The following is a 20473-nucleotide window of genomic DNA, read 5'->3' as shown; positions in this document are numbered from 1 at the left end:
TAGCAGCCCTAGAGTGACCCATACCCCACAGGTGCTTCGTAAAGGCTAACGACAGTGGTGATGACCACAACAGTTCCAAAACCTCCCGGCCTGCCAAGCTTAATAAAGTGTGTTATCCATTCTTCCAGACCACTGCTGGAGATGTTACAGGCTGACCTTTTATTGATCCCAACATTGTCCCAACGGACCCTGTTCCATTGTAATTTATTACAACAGCCAAATTGAATCCACATGACAGTGCTCAGAGCCAATTCTCATTGAGGGTCTCCCCCTCTTCTGCCCCCACACCCACCGCCCCCAAAGATTTGTGGAGACACTGAATTAGATGATTTACTCAATTCCAGATATTACAGCTATTGAATTCCTTTCTTTAATCTTGCACATCCACCTAGAAAACCGTAAAGATGGCCTGGCATGATTTGTTCTGCACTCTCATAAACTTTATTATTAATGTGGAGTTAGTAACCTTCACTTGCCTGCTCAATTCTTCCCAGCCATGGTCTTTATCTTGAGGAATTCAAGTTGCTTGTTGCTACTGACATCTCCTATATTCCTCCAGCCTTTATTCTCAGTTAGAAAGAGGCAAGTCAGAAAGATAGCTCTCTGGCTACAGGCACTACTGCACATAAATAACAACAGGATGGAGCAGATTCTTAGTACAAGTTTGCCAAAAGATGTCTGAGCAAATTAGCACCTCCCATGCACTGTAAGGCAATTTCAATAGCTGAAATTGATTTTTGTCCTCAGTTCAACACAGGGATGGTGTCTTAGGCTCTTTCCCCACCACACATCATTGATTTTGTAAGCGTTTTGGATGCTATTTTCTACCACCTTCTTCTCTCCATGAACTAACTCATGCTGACGCCCCAATGGGAAGACTTATCTAACCAGACTCGTTTGTCAACCACTATAACACTTAGCACAGTCTGTGTAGTTCCCAGATACTTGATTATGGAGACTTTACAAAAGAAGGGAAGGGAATTTAAAAGATGAATTACTCAAAGAAAAAATATTTAGCTTAAAATTCTAAATAAAGGTCTTGTGGCACTGACATGAAAAAAATATATAAACCACACAGAAATATACAACAAATGTTTGAACTATAAACAGAAATGAAATACCAAACTAAAGACACAATTACAGTTCTTCAAGAACAGTTTCCGAGAGCTTAGATTTGAACATGGCAAATAACATGTATTTCCTTGTAACAACTGGCATGTTTACCAGAGATTTAAAGTTACTGTAAACAAACCAAATATGTAAGTGTCCTGGGGTCCGTAAGTTCTCTATCTGGGATATTTAGTCAAGTACTATAAAAAATGTTTAAAAGGGGAGGTTTAAAATAATGCAGAGGAAAATTAGCTGATATACACATGTGCATGAGCATGAATTACTGTGATCAACTCAAATTAGCAAATAAATCTTTCATACTATTTACAAAATTTTATTGGATTTCCTATCATAAACCATAAATGTGAATTATCCTTATTAATCTTATTTATTTTGTTCATTGCCTTATGCAAGAAAAAGGGTGGGGCCTTGGTGTGTGTCACACTTTATGGGGGCAAGACATGATTGCAAGAGGGACTTTACCTAACAGTTGCAATCAGTGTAACCTGGCTTATTGTACCCTCAATGAATCCCCAACAATAAAAAAATAAATAAATAAAAAATAAAGTCCTAACTCCCCAGAAAAAAAAAATAGATAATTCATATAGATTTAAGAGACCCATTTTTATTTTTTAATTTTTTTATTGTTAAATCATAGCTGTTTAGTGCAATCAAGGGGTACAATGTGCTGGTTTCATATAAGATCTGAAATATTCTCATCAAACTGTGCAATGTAGCCTTCATGGCATTTTCTTAGTTATTGTATGTAGACATTTGTATTCTGCATTTAGTAGGTTTCGCCTGCACCCATTCTAAGATGCACCATAGGTGTGCCCCACCCATTACCCTCCCTCCACCCTAACCTCTCCCCTCCCTTCCCCTTTGGCCCTCTTGGCCCTTTCCCCATTTTCTTGTGCTATAGTTGGGTTATAGCCTTCATATGAAAGCTATAAATTAGCTTCATAGTAGGGCTGAGTACATTGGATACTTTTTCTTCCATTCTTGAGATACTTTGCTAAGAAGAATATGTTCCAGCTCCATCCATGTAAACATGAAAGAGGTAAAGTCTCCATCTTTCTTTAAGGCTGCATAATATTCCATGGCATACATGTACCACAATTTGCTAGTCCATTCGTGGGTCGATGGGCACTTGGGCTTCTTCCATGACTTAGCAATTATGAATTGGGCTGCAATAAACATTCTGGTACAGATGTCTTTGTTATATTGTGATTTTTGGTCTTCTGGGTATATACCTAGTAAAGGAATTATAGGATCGAATGGCAGGTCTATTTTTATATCTCTAAGTATTCTCCAAACATCCTTCCAGAAGGAACGTATTAGTGTGCATTCCCACCAGCAGTGTAGAAGTGTGCCCTTTTCTCCACATCCACGCCAACATCTCTGGTTTTGGGATTTTGTTATGTGGGCTACTCTTACTGGGGTTAGGTGATATCTCAAAGTAGTTTTGATTTGCATTTCTCTGATGATCAAGGATGCTGAGCTTTTTTTCATGTGTTTGTAGATCGTGCGTCTGTCTTCTTTACAGAAGTTTCTCTTCAAGTCTTTTGCCCACCCTGAGATGGGATCACGTGTTCTTTTCTTGCTAATATGTTTCAGTTCTCTGTGGATTCTTGTTATTAAACCTTTATCAGAGGTATAAACTGCAAATATTTTCTCCCATTCTGAGGGCTGTCTGCTTGCTTTACTTACTATGTTCTTTGTGGGCAGAAGAGACCCATTTTTTTAAAAAAACCTAGTATGTCTTTTTAAGAATGAAAAAGCTATGTTTTGTTTCTTTTGTTTTTTGAAGAGGTATAATAGGGTACTTCCTTATATACTTATTATTTTAAAATAAAGTATTCCCTATTCCTTTATAAATAAAAGACAAATAAGATAAATGATAACAAGCAAAAGGACTCTTTATAGTTTAGGCTCCAGGAACAAACTATACACTTCTCCAAGATCTGGTATGATTTTCAGTGGGGATCTGGTGCTCATCAGGCCAAACTTACCCATTTAAAAGGCTTGGCAATTACCATATATCTGCTATAGGGGTGAAACTAGCACCTAAGATACCTCTGGGCACTCCCCACCCATTCATTGCTTACCCAGAACACTAGAAATTAGATACGGATTTACATAAACTAACCCCTATAAGATCTTTATTCTCGTTGTAAAACAAGAAGTTCTGGTTGCTTCTCATTTTAAAGATTGCTTAATGTTACATTTCAACACAACACATCTCACACACACACACACACACACACACACACACACACACACACACACACCTGTGTACATGGTAGCACTCCCTGCCCTATAGTGAGTTTTTTATTAGCACTCCACCAGAATTCTTTAGCCCATCTAACTTCCAATATAACCTAGAAGGTTTAGCATCAAGGGCTCTGGATTCTGGTCTTAACTATGACTTGAGTTCATCCTGGGTAACACAGTTGATTTCAGGCTCTCAGATCCTCTCCTTCTCAATGGGCTACAGGTCAAGTCCTCTTAGGCATCAACATTCTCCCCTGCCACATCTGGCTTGAGGACAACTTCAAGAATAACAGCCTTGTGTGGTTATTACATGAACGGCTTCATAAATAACAAGGTCACTCTCCAAGTCATCTTTAAAAATATAATCTTTAGAATGAACTATTGACAAAAGCTACAACAAAGATGAATTTCAAATGCTAATTGGAAGAAGCCAGACAGAAAGGAACATATACTGGATGGTTCTACTTCTGTGATATTCTGTAAAAGGCAAAATAAGGATAGGGGAACGAATCCATGGTTGCTAGGAATTGGAGGCTGGCGAAAGTTGACCAGAAATGAGGCAGCATGAAGGAGGTTTTCTTCAGTTAATAAACTCTTATATAATGACTGTGGAGGGAATTATACAACTCCATGTTTTTGTTAAAACTCAAAAAGAGTTAATTTTACTAAGTAAATTTAAAAACTAATTGAAAATTATCTTTATTATAAAGTCATTCTATGTTTTTCTAATTTCTTTTAAAAAGTTGATAGATTTGGCCTTTGAATTCTCCTATTTAGTATAAAATAACAACTTATTATGCATCAACCACAATGAGCACCTTGTTCATTCAACAAACACCTCTCCAACATCTACTATGTTGAGAAAAATGGAGATTGAAAGATATGAACTTATTCTCACTTTAAATATAGGGAAACCAAGGCACAGAAAATATAAGAAACTTGCCAAAGGTTAAAAAACCCACAAGTGACAGCACAGAGATCTAAAGCCAGATCTGTCACAGTCTGTGCCTTTAACAAACTTAACTTACTACACTGAATTATGTGTATGTGGTTAAGTATGTGTCTATAAACATTTTAAACAAAAATAAGGTTACATTATAAATTCGTGGCAAGTTTGGAAAACCAAGCATTCTCTAATAGTTTTCTGTGTATGCATACTGTAAACAGTTTATTTTAATTAACAAAATAATGAAAATCTCTATCTCATTAATTATTCTTCTATAACATCATTTCTTCTGGCTGAATCTCCATGTATGAATATACTTTCATTTATTTATCTAATTACTCTTTCACTTTGGAATATTTTCACTGAGCAGCCAAAACAAAATTTTTTTTTCTTTAAAGAACCACACCATGAGCAAGTCTGTGGCTTAACCAATGCCTACATCCTTAATTTTTTTTCTTAAGGTGAATTCCTAGGTGAAGAATCAGTAGATAAAGCAACTTCAGTAAACTGCCCACATTTGTTTTCCCTGTCTCTCTGACATTTTATACCCACCATCTACTTGTCCCAAAGAACATTCCCCTGAAAGCTTTAAGAGAGGTGTCGGTAACATGGTGCCGCAGCAAAGGATCATCGTTGCTTCTATTTCTTCCTTCCCACCTGGTCATCCCTGTTTATGCTTCCAGCTGTTCACAAATTCACAAATATTCATAATTTAGAGGGAGCCTCTGTGTGTGTATGCCACCCTTCATAAGGTTTTATAAGTCAGAGTATCATATGTGACCTAACGAATTCAACTTCATATTTTAATATCAGAGAAAGAAATATCTCCACCCCATGTCAATGAGTGCTATTCATTCAACTCATCCTGTTTGATTAGCTTTGCTTCATTCAGAATTTACTCACAAAAAAGCTACAGAATGCAACAGAAACCAGGGAAGACCTCACCCTGGGAGATGAATGACTGACTTTCCTTTGCACCAGGGGGAATGTCTGAGGCAAAAAGTAAACACAGTCTGAAAAAGAGGTATACTTTGTTTAACTCTATTTAATATTTGGAGTACATTTTGAAAAATCTCAAACTTACCATGAAGACTGGCATATGTTAGAATTGCCTAGAAGCTATAATAACTTGTGATCTACATCACAGCTCAACAACCTATGGCCAAGGGCCAAATCTGATCCACTGTCTGTTTTTTAAAATAAAGTTTTATTGGAACATAGCCATTCCTATTTCTTTTCTCACTCTGAATATAAACAGAACTTTGGACATATTTATTTATTTATTCCATTCCATTTCAATTTTTCACTGAACATTTATCAAGTACCTATAACATGCCAACCACTGTGCTAGGTATGAGAGATAAAAAGATGAGTAAGATCCAGTTACTTCCTTGGCTGAATTTAAGGTTTAATGGGAGACAAACAAAAAGATATAGCATCACACTTTAGGAAATCTTAGTTACTTGATTTGAAATACTATAGTCAGAAAACTATAATAAGGGATCACTCCTATGCATACATTTTGAAATAATACAAATCCCCTTAAAATTATAAAACTTCATCAAAAGCCCATGATTTCAAAGCAGAGTGGTGGCTAAGAAATTCAAAAATGCTTTGTTATAGTTACTAAAGGTGCCACTTTAGTGGACCAATGTTCCTTGTCAGTATTCTGTGAACTCCACTACTGTTTACTTGCCTCTGAATTTCTGTGAGAGGTTTGGCAACTCTGAAATTTCTTTCTTTTTTTTTTTTTTTTTTTTATAGATGGGGGTCTTACTCTGTCACAGGCTGAAGTACACTGGCCCAATCATACCTCACTGAAGCCTCCAACTCCTGAACTAAAGTAATCCTCCCACTTCAGCCTCCAATATAGGTAAGGCTACAGATTCACACCACCACAGCCAGCTAAATATTTTTGTTGTTTTTTTGTAGACAGGGTGTCCGGTGTGTTGCCAACACTGGTCTTAAACTCCTGACCTCAAGGGACCCTCACACCTTAGCCTCCCAAAGTGTTGGGATTACAGGTGTGAGTCACCACACCCAGGCTAAAAAGTTATTTTACTATGCATTTGTATCAATTTTCAATTGCTGTATAACAAAATGCCAATAATTTCATGGCTAAAAATGGCATCCATTTATCAACTCAGAGTTGTGTAGGTAAGAAGTCTGACAAGGTGTGACTGGAGTCTATCTTCAGGCTTTAAAGGCTGAAATCAAGGTATTAGCTAAGCTGAGTATTTGTCTGGAAAGCCATAGGAAAAATTCACTTCCAAGCTTATTCTTGTTGTTGGCTATATTTAATTTCTTCTGGTTTAGGTCTGGGGTCCTTGCTTCTTTTTGGCCATCAAACAGGAACCACTGTCAGCCCAAGGGGCTGTCCACATTCTTGGCCATGTGGCCCCCTCCATCTTCATATCCACAAAGAGAATTTCTCATGCACTGAACTCCCTCATATTTTAAATCACTGACTTCTTTATATCTGACTAAAGGACCTAGATTGAAAGGGCTCATCTGATTATGTCGAGCCCATCTTTTCTTAAAGGCAACTGTGCCACATAATCTAACCTAATCATGGGTATAACATTCATCATTTTCACTGACCTGGGCAATATTTCAGCCATGTAAACCAGGGGAATGGGAAACCTTAGAGTCTATCTGAGAATTCTATCTGCCACTGCATTTTTGTTAGAATTGTAAATGACTTGTAAAAACTGTAATTCTATTATTGTCTGCAGATTGATTGAATGTGAGTGCTACTGCTAGTTCTCAAAGACAAGGGATGATAAAATATTATGATGAGGGCCCCAGACTACCATATACTTTGTGCTGTTGATTTAGAATCCAGCTTCTGTGAAAATAGTTGGTATAGACTATTATTATGTAACTAAAGTTACATCTTTTAGTTTGCAAAAGCTGTAGTATAATCAGGTAAGTATCAAGGAAAAAAATACTGGTGATGAGACCACAGTATCAGAACAGTAGAAAGATGCCCATTACGCACAATAATTATGGAGTTATATGTCCCCAAGAACACATCACCCTTACTTTACATTTATTCTTATGAGAAACTTACATGTATATTATAAAAGTTTTGAATTATGAACTTCCCTTACAATATAATATGATAAATGCTAATATAGATGTGTGTAAAACTCTTCACAGCAAACCAGAATTCATTGCCAAACACAGGATAAGTAAAAAAAGACAGAAAATTTCCCTTCCGACATAAATAAGTTTGATTTAAATCAAATGGCCTGGGGAGTGTGTGGGAAGAAAAATGGAATCATCTCCAGATTTAAAATATAAAAGCTCAACTATTTCTAATCCCATATCACAAAACTATAAGCAACGGCTGGCTGTTGAGATTGATGGTATCAAGATGCCTATACCCATTAGGGTAGTGGCCACAGTCATGACACTCTGAGCATTTTTATTTTAAATCTCCAAGGGAATTTTCAGGTGATTATAAACCAATCTTTTTTAAAAGTCCATCATGGTAAAATTGAGTACAGAATATAAGGTCTTAACCCAGAAACAAATATTTATTTAAATGAGAATTTGCCTCCCCTGGCGTGAGATCATTGTTTTCATTGAATAAAGATCAGCTCTCAGCATGATCTGGCTGTGAAATCCATTTTTGAAAGAAAACTGATAATCAGTATTGCTACTTGCAAGTTACAAGGGACTGGAAGAGTACACTATAGAAGTCAAAATGACCCTTAAACTTTAATATAAAATATGTTTGACTGCTAGAGGACATAAAGAATAGAAAAGCTCCTGTCAAATTTGTTTCCTAGATGCGGCAAGGCAGTATGGTACACTTATGTCAAACTATTTTTGATTCCCCCAAATACTGCCTCTTCCTGCTAAACCTTTGCAAATGCTATTACTGTTGCTTTCATTGGACAACAGCCCTTAGACCCTCAGCTTTCAACTTAGCTCATCAGCTTTTCCTAGAAGTCTTTCTTATTCATCCTACTCCTTTGGCTAAGTAAGGTGCCCCTTCTAAGTGCACTGTATACTTGGCTGGCACAGGAGGCATCACACACTGGGCTGTAATTGCCTGTTTTGTGGTTTTCTACACGAGTATGAGCTCCCTGAGGATAGAAATTATATCTTCTTCAATAGTGTATGTATGTCCAATGCCTTCAGGGTGTCCAGCTCATTCCAGATGCTGGATGGATGGACAGTAGGAAGGAAGGCAAACTGGCTGAAGTAGGGCAATGGTGCCTAAGGTCTCAGATGCCATTGAGAGAAGAAAAGGAAAAGTGTAATCGAACTCAGACACTTGGGTACAGCCCAGGCTCTGTCAATAATTAACTCTGTGACCTTGAACAAATCACTTAATCTCTCAGGACCTATATATCCTGAGTGGGGAAATGAAGAGGTTATACTAACAGGGTCTATCAAGTCCCTTCCAGGTTTCCTATTCTCTCATATCTTACTGTCTTCAGGCTTGCCCAGGCTTCATCAGCATACCCATACTTACATGTCTTTTACAGTCAAATAGTTTTGGATTGTGTTCAATAGAGCCCAAGGTATAGCTGAGGTATAGCTCAGCAAAGACTGTGCCTCACATGTTTAATGTATACATGAATGAATGAAGCAGCTTCCCTAAATCTCTTTAATTGCTCCATCTGAAGGATGGTTTTTCTAGTTTCAGTTCCTTTGATAATAAAATATCATTTCATCAATGTCACTTCTAGAAGGACAACTTCAAATCCCTTAGAAGAAAAGTAATATATGCAGAGGAGGAGATTGGTGAATTCACTGCTTCACAAAGAAGCCTGAGGTTTACCAAGGAAACCACAACCTGTACTCAAGAGACACAAAGTACCCACAAAGTGACTTTTGAAATATCACTTCATGGGACAAAATGAGTAAAGTGGATAAAGTCACCACACTTTTTTTTTTTTCCCTAGACCATCAGCAACACTGGGGCAAATAATTCCAGCCAAAAGTGGCAGCCATGCACTCTTGGTTATTATTTGTCCTGGGCATTTATTTAGCTCTGGAACCCCTGGCATCACCTTCATGCCATGATGAAAAAATAATGTATTAAATGATGCAAAAGCAAAGATGCTTCTTAGGTCTGATGACATACTGCTACCCTTCAAACAGAGAAAACATACAGAGAACTTATCTATGTGACCTACCAAATTAGCTTTCCTTTGTTTCCTAGACCAATGAAGGCACCCTTCTAAACAATGTTGGCAAATCACAAACCCGAACTTAAACAATACTTTTTTAAAGTAATACAATAGAATCTCTATAAGTGGACCACTCAAGGGACTATAAAATACTGGTCAATATATGGAGGTGGGCAACATAAGGAACTTCCATTGAGTACAGGTAGTGCATGCCTGATCTATGATAATTAGGTAAGCTTAGGGAGGTGGTCAATATGGAGGATTGACCCAGTCACAGGGAGCTGATCAACTATGGAGGTTCTACCGCATCTAAAGGAGTTTATTGGTTAATTAAATCTACATTCAATACACATTGAAGAAACAATTTTATTCTACCCCATGTGATTAGATAAAATATATGAAAAAATATTTTAATACAAATATAGAAATCAGATTCTCTACTCAAAATGTTAATAAAATAAAAGCCATATTTTGCTTTTCATCAGAAAAAATAATCAGCCTTAAATGTAACTATTTTTCAAATGACTAGAATTCTGGAATTTAGCCCAAAAAAATTATTATTTTTTTAGGAAATAAATGGTATTTTTTAAATTAAATCATAGCTGTGTACATTAATGCATTTATGGGGTACAATGTGCTGGTTTTATATACAATTTGAAATATTTCCATCAAACTGGTTAACATAGCTTTCACTGCACTTTCTTAATTATTGTGTTTAGGCATTTATACTCTACACTTAGTAGATTTGATATGTATCCTTCTAAAATGCACTATAGGTGTGGTCCCACCAATTACCCTCCCTCCCATCCTCCCCGCTCTGTACCTCTCCCCCTCTTCTTTCCCCTTCATCTTGGGCTGTAGTTGGGTTATAGTTTTCATATGAAAGTGTGGTTGCTTATATATTGGTTTTTTGATATGTACCCTTGTAAAATGCACCATAGGTGTGGTCCCACCAATTACCCTCCCTCCCATCTTCCCCCCTCTGTACCCCTTCCCTTCCTCTTTCCCCTTCATCTTGGCTGTGGTTGGGTTATAGCTTTCACATGAGAGTGTGTTTGCTTATATATTGGTTTCATAGTAGAGTACATTGGATACTTTTTCTTCCCTTCTTGAGATACTTTACTGAGAAGAATATGTTCCAGCTCCATCCATGTAAACATAAAAGAGGTAAAGTCTCCATATTTTTAAGGCTGCATAATATTCCATGGTATACAATCTTCAGAGAAATGCAGATCAAAACCACTTTGAGATATCATCTACCTCCAGTAAGATTAGCCCACATCACAAAATCCCAAAACTATAGATGTTGGCGTGGATGTGGAGAAAAGGGAACACTTCTGCACTGCTGGTAGGATTGGAAGCTAATACATTCCTTTTGGAAAGAAGTTTGGAGATCACTTAGGGATCTAAAAATAGACCTTCTGTTCGATCCTGCAATTCCTCTACTAGGTATATATCCAGAGGACTAAAAATCACTTTATAACAAATATGTTTGCATTAGAATATTTATTGCAGCCCAATTCATAATTGCTAAATCATGGAAGAAGTCCAAGTGTCCATCAACCCACGAATGGATTAGTAAATTGTGGTATATGTATAGCCAAAAAAATTTAAACTAGGTGGTATCTTCTAGTGGGTTATCTCTGTTCTGTCAAATCAGATGCTCTTTTCCTATGATATGTTCCCTATAGAACATTTGATCAGCTTCCCTCTCCAAATTAATTGATATCATGATCAATGTGGTCAGATCAACTTTAATACTAGTAATAGTTCAAGAATGCCATATACACTCTTTATAAATATGGATTTATTATATGAGAAAATTATAAAACAGAAATAGTGGTAATAATCCAAATATATACACTCAAGTATACACACACACACAAGACATTCAACTCTACAAATTGCCTAAAACAATACCAGAGACAAAGTCTAAAATGTTAGATGTATCAATTGAGATAATACTCAGAGTACAGAAATGGCTGTTATACTAAGTAAAAGCTATTCTAAGGAACACTATCTTAAGGCAGAGAGCCTAGAAAACCATGAGTAGGGTGGTCCGTACACAGGAAGGAAGGGACTCCTGTAGACAAGGATTTCTCTGGGTAATTAAGTGTTGGGAGTGAGAGTGTGTTCTTCTACATATGAGGACATTTAGCAATGTTGGACTAGACTCTACCCAAAAGATGCTTGCAGCAATTTCCCAGCTACAGCAACCAAAAATGTCTCTGGATATTGCCAAATGTCCCCAGTGGTGTGAGGAAGAGGGCTGTAATGTGGCGCCTGGTCGAGAATCCCTGCCTAAGACCCAAAGCCACTCTAGAACCCTAGTTTTGATCCAATTCTGAGATGATAGCCTAGCTCCTGGCTTCAGATGTAGAATGAGCTCACTGATACCGAGGAAGTCAGCCTTTAAGTGAACAGCTCCCTGCAAAGTAGAGAGGCTTCCTAGAGTACTTCCTCCTGAGATTTGACAAGGAATGAGGGATCTCCCATGTGAGTTCACCTGTGAATATTCCAGGAAAGCTGATTAAATGTCTCAAATCATCTTTTGAAGTCTGAGCCCTTTAAGCCAACAAAGAAAAGAAAGTGAAACTACTATCAGGGCAAAAACATTACAATTCTTTAAAAAGGAAGCAGCATAGCTGATGCAATTTCAGCGCTTAGCATAGGTCTGTCCAAAATTTCTAATTCTTCTGGCTGAGTGTAGGAAGGTGTCGTGATCCAGGTTATTGGTCCATTTCCTCTATATTTTCATATTTTGGGGAATAGAGTCTTTTTGTAACAATGATTGAAGATCTTTTGTATTTCTACGGTATATGTTGTTATTTCTCCTTTATCATTTCTGATTGAAGGTATTACTACAGTATGTGTTGTTATTTCTCCTTTGATTGAAGATATTACTTTTCCATTTCTGGTTAGTCTGGCCAAGGGTTTATCAATTTTATTAATCTTTTCAAAGAACCAACTTTTTGCTTTGCTGATTTTTCCAAATGATTCTTTTGTCTTCAATTTCATTTAATTCTGCTCTAATTTTAGTTATTTCTTTTCTTCTGCTGGGCTTAGACCTAGATTGTTCTTCCTTTTCCAGATGCTTGAGATGGCCCATTAGATTACTAACTTGCTCTCTTTATAAATGATAATTTGTATAAAAATTATCTGCTATTGATTGAACCCTTACTGTAATATCAGACACTGCACTTGAGGAGAGACAGGTTTAGAGAGTAACTTGCTCAGAGAGACATGGCAGGAACAGGATGGAGCTATTCTTAACTATCACACTATTCTGGTGTTTTCCAGAATAGTGGAAAACACTATTCTATTTTCTTTATAAAGGCATCTGGTGCTATAGATTTCTGACTTAAGACCACCTTTGCAGTATACCACAGGTTTGTTTGGGTTTTTTTTGTAGAGACAGAGTCTCACTGCACCATCCTCGGGTAGAGTGCCGTGCCGTCACACGGCTCACAGCAACCTCTAACTCTTGGGCTTACATGATTCTCTTGCCTCAGCCTCCCAAGCAGCTGGGACTACAGGCGCCCGCCATAACGCCCGGCTATTTTTTTGTTGCAGTTTGGCCGGGGCTGGGTTTGAACCCGCCACCCTCAACATATGGGGCTGGCGCCCTACTCACTGAGCCACAGGCGCCACCCTATCCCACAGGTTTTGATAGCTTGCAGCTTCATTATTATTTTATTCAAGAAATCTAATGATTTCCTTCTTAATCTCTAAAAGTCAATCTTTCATTTGATCCTGCAATTCCATTACTAGGTATATATCCAGAAGAACAAAAATTATTTTACCACAAGGATATTTGCACCAGAATGTTTACTGCAGCTCAATTCCCAATTGTCAAGTCATGGAAATGACCTAAATTCCCATCATCCCTTGAATGGATCAACAAACTGTGGCATATGTATAGCATGGAGTACTATACAGCCATAAGAAAAATTGATGACTTTACATCTTTTATGTTCACCTGGATGGATTTGAAACACATTCTTCTTAGTAAAGTATCTCAAGAATGGGGAAAAAATCGAATGTACTCAATACTAATATGAAACCAATATATAAACAAGTGCATGTCCACACAAATGATAAAACACAAATAGAGGCTAGTGAGGGGGAAGGAAGAGGATAGAGAAGGATGAGGAGTGGAGGGTGATGGAGGGAGGAAGGAAGGCAATTGGCAGAATCTCACCTAGTACACACAATGTCAGGGAATTCAGCATGCACCCTGGATAAAGGGCTCAAACTGCAACTTGAACATTACTTTGGAAGTGAGAAAAAGGTAACCTAAAAATCTGTACCCTCATATTAATTTAAAATCAAAAAAAAATTTTAAATAAAGCACCAAAACAACTCAGTGGCTTAGAATGGTAAAGGAGAAGTCTCATAGGGAAAAAATAAATAGAAATCGAAGGGTACCACAACCTTTCTTTATTCTACATATAGATTAAGGAATTTTAAAATCTGGACATAGTATTTTATTTTGAGTAATGTAATTGGTTTCCTATTTTTTTTTTAAATCATATTACCTAGTGGCTCTATCTCTGCTAGTTTGGTCTTAAAAACTGGCATCCTTATATATTAATCTCAGGTAAATTGCTCAAATTATACTTTAGCTAATCCTAAATAATCCCATTTATCTCACAAGGGAGGTAAGATCATAACCTGGGAAAACACCAGAATAGTGTGGTAGTTAAGAATAGCTCCATCCTGTTCCTGCCATGTCTCTCTGAGCAAGTTACTCTCTAAACCTGTCTCTCCTCAAGTGCAGTGTCTGATATTACAGTAAGGGTTCAATCAATAGCAGATAATTTCATTATACAAATTATCATTTATATTGTCCTAAGTGGAAGTGACCATGTATAATCAGCAATTTGATGTGAGGCAAGGAACTGACAGGGACCACTATGGGCATTGCTTCAGACACTTCTTTGACCATTGTTATGGGCATTGCTTAATTGTGCAGACATTGTCTGACTGACTCAAGAAGTCTCAAAAGAAAGTTTCTCCCCTGATCAAAACAGGATGAAGGGCAGGACAAGTTCCAACCAATTAGAACCACGATGGTAGAGAAATTAGTCACCTCTTGACCTTACAGATTTATACCTCATTACTATAAAAGTTTCTAAGGAAACCTTCCACTCTCAAAATGCACCTGACACCATAACACTCTGTATTTTGCTATATATATAGTCAAGAGCAGTAAGTCATCCCAATTTCAGAAAAACATTCTGCCTCTTCCTAAGAAACAACATGAATATTCTGCCCCTTGTTTAGCCCATATTTAAGCTGGGGCAAAAGGAACCATGGGCCAGTTCTCCTCTCCAGAGAGAACTACCCTGTAGTCTGCCTGTAGAGTAGACTTTCTATAGTTTCTTAATAAATCCCACTTTCATTTTACACTGTCAGCTTGCTCCTGAATTTTTGTACGAAGCCAAGGACCCACTTGGACCTCAAGAGTCACTTTCCTATATCAATTCTAAAACGCTCATAAAAGATTATGCCTCTAACAATCTATTAATTTAGAAGTAAAACTGGCGAAGGAAGCACTCTTTTTGCAAAATAAGACAACAGTCTCAATAAATGCCACATTTTCTTTATATTAAAAAGGAAAATGAAGGAAGAGTGGCTAAGCTCCCTTTCTCAAATCTTCATCCCTTTTTACCTTTCCAGGGTAATGGAACCAAGGCTGGAGGTGTTAGGTGTGGGTAGAGCAACAGTCATTCCCTCATCTGTTTTATTATTCACGGGAAGGTTCCATCTTGCAGCCTACACAGAACATGCCGTGCTGGGAACAAGAGTGGGTTTGACATTTCACTGGGGCAACCGACTTTCCTCTGAGCATCCGACTTTCCTTCTGACATCCTTGGGCTAGAAGTAGATCTCAACGTGATTTCTCCTCTTCAATTTCTCATTCATGAAAATTTGCTGAGTTCACTTATTCACCTAATGCATACTGATCAAGGACCATTGCATGCCAAGAATTCTGGCAGGAGCTGGTAGTATCTTGATAATCATGCTTGGGGCCCGCAAGCCCTGAGAGTGAAGCCAACATTCACCAAAGGGATGCATAATTCTAAATGGAGCCAAGAAACAGCTTACAGTGTCAGCAAAGACTTCCCTAAGTAAGCGATATAAGAACTAAGTCGAAAGGTCAGGTGTAAAGCTTAGAGCCACATTTCTCAGACTCTTTTAAAGGTAAGTTCCTGTGAGATCCTGCCAATGAGAGACAGTGTGTCAAATTTGTTCTAGGACTCTGAATCCTGACTGGCAACCTGACATGGGGACAGAGGGAGGAAGGGGAGAGCGAGCAGCCAGGTAGAAACAACACCTGACCAGAAAAACGCTCCCAGTTAGGAAATCATGGTGGTGTTTGCCTTCCCCTGCTCTCCTAGAGCCATCCAAGTTCTTGATCAACCCCCAGTCAGGTTCTGAAGACCTGATACTGGGACTCTAGATATTCTTGCAATAAATTCCCTTCTGCTTAAGGTCGCCAGAAGTGGTTTCTGCTGTTTGCATCCAGCAGGTAGTTGGCTTCCAGTAAGATGCCTTGTGCTGCTCTCCACAACATCTACGTTTAGGATTATGCATTTCTGTCTCCCCACCCAGACTGTCAGCTTCTTAAACATTGGAGAACATCTTATTTTTCTTTGAAACTCCAGGTACTAGAGTGGTGACTGACAGACACATGGAAGCACTCAGTGAATGCAAAATGATATAATTGTGCACACATTCAAAAAATTAGGAGGTTTGCCGATAGTAAGTATAAAAGTTCAACTAGATGTTTAAACACCAAGAAAGAGCTCAATTGAGTCCAAAAATCTTCCACACCTTAGTTCAATTTTAAATAGACATGGCAAGCTCTATGTTCTGTAGCCATCTTCTCAGATTCTTACTTTTTTTTTTAATAAATCTCACGAGGAAACTAGTACTCCAATAGCATCCTTTAACCCTGAGCTTATCGCCATTCACAATTTTCACCACCACGCTTCCAAATAGGGGCAGTAAAGCAGCTGATGCAGGCAGACCCATATACGACACCCAAAGGAGCCGACTCCACTGGCCCCTGCCTGCCTTCTCCAACCCCCAGAGCCACTATGGAGTTCAGGAGACGTTCAACAAACGTGGCTTCCAGAGAGATCACCATCTGTTTTTCTATCCCTAATAAAGAACCTCTGCTCTATAAATTCACATTGCTTGTAGGACGGAGGCCTAGAATGAAAATGGAGATAGAATTTTTGTCCAATTTTAATGGCTTTTTAAAAACCATTTTTTGGATAGCAAGGTTTGATGATAGAATCTATGAGCTGCGTAAAGGTCTGAAATTGATCTGGTTCACATAAAGCTACCGTGTCCTCAAATCCTGGACTTTTTACACTTCCAAATGCACAATGTCATCAAGGTTTTATGACATTTCCTATAAAAACTCAATAGTCAGGTAGCACTTCATCAGTTGCAGTTTGTAAATTCAGATATGGGAACAGAAGACCAAGGCTACAGCATGAAACCGACACTGCTCTTCTGATGCCGGTGTCACAACCACGAGAGGATATTCCACCAGACGCTTTTCATACATGCAGGTTTTTGTTCCCTACTAAAAGAACTCCATTATCTTAGAATTACAGAGCAGAGCCAAAAATAAGATCGTGGGCACATAAACCCAATCTGGATGATCTCATCTTGTTACAAAATCTTCATCATGGAGGTCCTGCCACCTGGGATTGTCTATTTGTTCAGCCTCACTTCCTTCCTCAAGTGACCAAGTGCTTAGAGCATCATGTTCACGCCTGTGACCAAGTGCTTAGAGCATCATGTCCACGCCTGTCTCCATGGCTTACTGCTGTGAAATAAAGCTCCACAAAGTACAAGCCCAGCTTCACCAGATTAAACATGACTAGAGAAGGAACATACCATTCTACTGGCATCAAAACACACAGCAGGTTGCAAAAGAGTCCATGAACAAGAGATATGAAACCTGCGCCTTTGACACTGACAGCTTATTACTTTTCCTCACCATCACACCCTAATCCTAAAGCTTATACTGTTTCAATCCAGTCCTGCCCTAGAACAGACATTATGCTAAATGTGGTCTAAGCTCCAAAGAGGCTCCAGCCCCAAAGACAATGTCTCATTGGCCCATTACCTTCGGTATTATTTCCACATCTTGAGTCAGTTTCTAAATCATTTATATTACTTCTCTGGGGATTATTTTTCTTTCACATTTCAGGTATAAGAGAGGTCCTGCCACTTTATTATCTTGCCAGAGGTTTTATTTCCTCCTCAAATGTATCAGTAAATACTCCATCAAAAGACTTGAAACTGAGTTACCTCTCCAAATACGCATGAAATCCTTCCAAATCCATTATCTGCATGACTTAAACAAGTGAAATCATGATCCTGTTGCCAAAAGGAGTCATAATATACAATGGGTTTTATTCTAGAACTTCCCAACTGGTTCTCAAACCTTTGAGTCTGGATGTGGGGGAAAGTTTAACATTTTGCAAAGCATTTGCATCAGCAAAATTGGCCATTTGTCACTTAGGCATTCAAAGTGCCACCCCAAAATTGTTACCAAGAAAATTGTTGTTATTCCTCAGGAATGAGAGCACTTAGTCTCAATTCCCAGCAAAACAAACAACTATAATATTCGTCCTCAATTCACTCTCATGCCTGGTGTCATCACCATAAAAATTGAGGCCAAAGGAAAAGTGATCCTTATTCTCTTAATTTGTATCAATCATTTTATTCTATTTTCCCCCAGAAAAAATTATATCTAGACTGTGTGACCTTGCACAAGCTTATCAACAGCCTTGATATCCCTGTACCTTGGATTTATAATTGTCCCTATCTCACTATTTATTCCCAAGAGTAAATAGTGCATGTAGCAAGCATTGTGGAGTAACCAGCACACAGTTCAATATAAGTAAGTTCAATAAACGTCATTCTTTTGTTATTACTTGCTGCTGGAGATTTAACTTTTTATTTTTTGAGAAAGAGTCTCACTTTGTCATCCTGGGTGGAATGCTGTGGCATCATAGTTCACAGCAACCTCAAACTCTTGGGCTCAAAAGTGATTCTCGTGCCTCAGCCTCCTAGGGGGCTGGGACTATAGGTACTTGCCACAACGCTGGCTGTTTCTTAGAAACATGATCTCGCTCTTGCTCAGGCTGGTCTCAAACTCCTGAGCTCAGGCAATCTAACCCCCCCAGCCTCCCAGAGGCTGGGATTATAGGCATGAGCCACTGTACCCAGCTGCTGCTGGAGATTTTAAATGAAAAGTCTTATTTTGAATCTTTAGGATGTGCTCCAAGACCCACTGCTATAGCTGTCTCTCTGTTCATCCCACCTGGCCTAGGCAGCCCCACTGCTTCAAGGCTTCTTAGTTATCTCTGCCCAAGTCTCTTCTAATTATGCATATCAATAAGCTGGTGTGCAAGAGGGGAATCTAATGACCAGGACTTTGTGCATGAAGATCTCTACAGAAATGAATAATAGGATCAAACTGTCAATATCCTAAGAATTCCAAACAAATGCAGGATCTCTCCTTTTCACTCTTTGGTAAAGTTTCTAAGATTTGATTTAAATCTAACTTCATTTTTTAAATGTGAGTCACATTATACTATACACAAACGTACCATTGAGACTTCTGGTTGAGCATAACACACAGGAGTCCACTGGGAAGAGGCTAGCTGGATCTCAGAGTTGAGGACAGACTAAAGAGCTCACTAATGAAAAAGCAGAAGCATGAGCAGGTGGGAGCTCTAGATATTAGGAATTTGTTGACATCATCATCACAGCTTTGCCACAGAACAAAACAAGTGCTATAGCTCTGTCCTTGAGACAACTTCATAGGAAAGAGTGTTCCTAGCAGTAAGGGGTGAGCACATAATCTAATTTTGGCCAACCAAATGTTCCTACCCAAGATGTTAACTCCAGCAAGTTCATTTATTCATTCATTTATTCACTGTTCATTCAACAAATCTTTCTTGAGCATGTATACCTTCTGTGTACTAAAGATGTCATAGTAGGGGGGGAAGCCTGCCCTCCTAGAATTTATATGCTGGTAATATAGCAAACAAATTTTAAAAAACACATCTGTCAGATGATAAGTTCTACTTAGAAAAATAAAACTGGATAAGGGAATGCAAAAGTCAGGAATGGGAGTGGCCATGCTATTTTATGCAGGATGGGCAAAGAAGGCCTATAACAAAATACCATTTGAGTTGAGACCTGGAAGGTCACTTTAAGCTTTCTGATAGACATATTAAAAAACTAAAAAGAAACAAATGAAATACAATTCACAATATATTTTATCAGATATGCCCAAAATATTTTCATGATATAAAAATGATTCATGAAAGATCTTATATTCTTTTTTTCATATTAAGTCTTCCAAATCCGAAGTGTATTTCACCCTTGCAGCATATTTCAACTCGAGGCCTTAATAGCCACACAGGGCTCATGGCTACCATGTTGGGCAATGTGAGTTGAGGGTCAGAGTGTTTCCACAGAGGCTCCAGCAAAGGTCAGATCCTGAGAGAGCATGTCTGCAGAAGAGCACAAAGGCCCCAGCAGCCTATGTAACATGAGCAAAGTGGAAAGGGATGAGACGGAAGGTCCGACTGGCCAGAGGGAGCCTAATGAGGACCCTGCTGAGGACTTCCACTGTTATCCTGTGTTAAAATGACAGTCACTGAAGATGGGGACAGCTGCACAGGTCCCTATGCTTATTGCCCTGCTATTTCTATGGAGAAATTCTCAATTTTTGGACAAAGGGCTCCACCTTTATATTATGCACTGGGCCCTACAAATTGCATAGCTAGTTGTGCCTGGTTAGTTTTTATCAGAAAGCGACATAAACTGTTTTATGCTTTAAAAGGGCTAGTCCTATTTCTGTATTAACAACAGGCATCAGAAAACATAGGGGTGGAAACAGGAAGAACTGCGAGAATGCTCTTGATCTAAACCAGGTGGGAGGTAATAG

General features: G+C 38.4%; 1 protein-coding gene across 7 annotated transcripts in view; it reads right to left on the bottom strand.

The window, feature by feature from the left end:
- Positions 1 to 20473, bottom strand: part of ERC2 (ELKS/RAB6-interacting/CAST family member 2) — a 1052138-nt gene that overhangs the window by 552858 nt on the left and 478807 nt on the right. The window lies entirely within an intron of this gene.

The sequence above is a fragment of the Nycticebus coucang genome, chromosome 8 (assembly GCF_027406575.1).
Source record: "Nycticebus coucang isolate mNycCou1 chromosome 8, mNycCou1.pri, whole genome shotgun sequence".
Lineage (NCBI taxonomy): Eukaryota > Metazoa > Chordata > Mammalia > Primates > Lorisidae > Nycticebus > Nycticebus coucang.
This window is presented reverse-complemented; position numbering and strand designations above follow the sequence as displayed.